This window comes from Aegilops tauschii, chromosome 4 (genome assembly GCF_002575655.3).
Source record: "Aegilops tauschii subsp. strangulata cultivar AL8/78 chromosome 4, Aet v6.0, whole genome shotgun sequence".
Classification (NCBI taxonomy): domain Eukaryota; kingdom Viridiplantae; phylum Streptophyta; class Magnoliopsida; order Poales; family Poaceae; genus Aegilops; species Aegilops tauschii.
In genome coordinates, this window is record NC_053038.3 from 29,263,989 (window position 1) to 29,267,106 (window position 3,118).

The window sequence follows — 3,118 nt, forward strand, 5'->3', positions numbered from 1 at the left end:
GTCCGATTAGCCATTGTGAAGCTATGTGCATTCCTCAATGCAATCTCTCAGAAGGTGATCGATCCAGAAATCATACCAAGGCTAAGGAGTGATGTGGCGCAATGTCTTGTCAGTTTCGAGCTGGTGTTCCCATCATCCTTCTTCAATATCATGACGCACGTCCTAGTTCATCTAGTCGACGAGATTGTCATTCTGGGGCCCGTATTTCTACACAATATGTTCCCCTTTGAGAGGTTCATGGGAGTCCTAAAGAAATATGTCCGTAACCGTGCTAGGCCAGAAGGAAGCATCTCCATGGGCCATCAAACAGAGGATGTCATTGGGTTTTGTGTTGACTTCAATCCTGGCCTTAAGAAGATAGGTCTCCCTAAATCGCGGTATGAGGGGAGACTGACTGGAAAAGGCACGCTTGGAGGGGACTCAATAATATGCAGGGACGGATATTCTTGGTCTCAGGCACACTACACATTTCTACAGAACTCTACCTTGGTGACCCCGTATGTCGATGAACACAAGAACAGTCTGCGCTCCAAACACCCGGAGCAGTGTGACGACTGGATTACATGTGAACACATCAGGACTTTCAGCAGTTGGTTGGAAACACGTCTCAGAGGTGACACCACTGTTTGTGATGAGTTGTACTCGTTGTCCAGGGGACCATCTTCGACTGTATTGACTTACAAAGGATACGAGATAAATGGGAATACATTTTACACGATCGCCCAAGATCAAAAGAGCACCAACCAAAACAGCGGTGTCCGCTTTGATGCAGCAACCGAGAGGGGAAAGGACACATATTATGGTTACATAATGGACATATGGGAACTTGACTACGGACATGGTTTCAAGGTCCCTTTGTTTAAGTGCAAATGGGTCAATCTGTCAGGAGGCGGGGTACAGGTAGACCCATAGTACGGAATGACAACAGTGGATCTGAACAATCTTGGGTACACTGACGAACCGTTTGTCCTAGCCAATGATGTGGCACAGGTTATCTATGTGAAGGACATGTCTACCAGACCGAGAAAAAGAAAAGATAAGGAAGTGAATACATCATACGATGAGCCAAAGCGGCACATAGTTCTTTCAGGAAAAAGGGACATTGTGGGAGTGGAGGGCAAGACAGACATGTCTGAAGATTATGAAAAGTTTCATGAAATTCCTCCCTTCAAAGTCAAGGCTGACCCAAGCATCCTGATAAACGATGAAGATTATCCATGGTTACGGCGCAATAAGCAAATGACACAAGCGAAGAAAATGTGAAGACTTTCTCCCGCAACTATTATGATGATACCATGCCAACTTTGTAACAGACGAGTATGATACCATTATCCGTTTTGTACACGAAGTGCATCTAGTTTTTGCCGTAACCCTCTCAACTTTCTTGCACATGCTATGTGGATGAAATGATGATACCATGCCAACGTTCAACCTTTTCAGAGTTTATTTGAAATGCTTTACAATTTTAGGGTCTTATAGCTCAAAATAATTAGTAAATGCATGAAAAATAACAAATGAAGTCAGAAAGGGTTGAAAATTGATGAGATGTGGCTTTGAATGGTGCATTTTGAACACACAAAAAGTCAGGAGTTCAAATAAGTTTTAAAAAATGAAATCCCTTTGTAACAGACGAGTTTCCGTATGAAATCCTGATACTTCGAAAGAGATTGTCCGTTTTGTACACGAAGTGCATCCAGTTTTTGCCGTAACCCTCTCAACTTTTTGCACATGCTATGTGGATGAAATGATGATACCATGCCAACTTTCAACCTTTTCAGAGTTCATTTGAAATGCTTTTCAATTTTAGGGTCTTATAGCTCAAAATAATCAGTAAATGCATGAAAAATGGTGCATGAAAAATAACAAATAAAATAAATAAGTAATTAGAAACAAAATAATATAAAATTTAATAAAATATATAAGTATAAACAAAATAAAATAAACTTTAATAACAAAAATAAAATTTATGAAACTAAAATTATCAAAGTATTTTCTGTTCAAAACATTATAAGCAACCTCTAGTATTATTGAAACTAAAATTATATAAAATTGATTCAACTAAAATTATCGAAGTATTTTCTGTTCAAAATCATTGAAAGCAAAAATAATTTTCATAAAGAACTTTTTTTGTTAGAAACTTTAATAGCAAAAAGAATTATCGTAAAGTAAAATAAATAAGTAATTAGAAACAAAATAAAATAAAATAAATAAGTTTTTTTGTTGTAAGTAGAAACAAAACAAAATAAATAAAGCAAAAAATAAAACGAAAAAACAGGCAAAAAATAAAAATTATGCCACCTACTGGGCAACCTCGGCCTGAATACGACTAGAAACCCATCCATGGGCCAGGATTCAGGCCCGCAGAAGGCCTAGTAGGCCCACAGACATATACAGAGAGGTTAGGCCCGTAAGCCCGCTTTAGAGAGGAACTCGACAGCTCAGGCGCACCGCACCTTATAAACAGGTGCGGCTCTCTCTCAGCTAGCGAGGTGGGACTAAACTCCCACCACCACGCCGCTGTGCAAGGCCATTGGTCCCGGTTGGTGGCACGAAACGGGACCAATGCCACCCTTTGGTCCCGGTTCGTGCCACCAACCGGGACCAATGCCCCCCTTTAGTCCCATTGGTGCCACCAACCGGGACCAAAGGCTGCCGCTTCCCGCCCTTTGGGCTGCTGAAAAGAGGGCTTTGGTCCAGGTTGGTGGCACCAACCGGAACTAATGCCCACCTTTAGTCCCGGTTGGTGCCACGAACCAGGACTAAAGGCTTTGCTATATAAGTTCACATTTAGGAAATTTTCACTCTCACCTAGCAGTTGCCGCCCCGACGACGCCGCCGCCGCCAGGGTGCCCCGACGCCGCTCGCCGCCCCGACGCCGCCCGCCGCCCCCGCCGTCGCCCGCGCCCTCGCCGTCAGCCGCGCCCCTACCCCGACGCGCGCCGCCCCGGCCCGTCCCCGTCGTCGCCGTCGCCCTGCCCCGCCCTTCGCCGCCGTCGCCCCCTACCCCGAGCGCACGCCCACTGCCCCGTCGCCATCCTCGCCGCCGACCCCGCGGTCCTCCTCACCTTGGTCCGGCCGGCGCCCTCCCTAGCATTTTTTCATATATATGCTTGTTTTT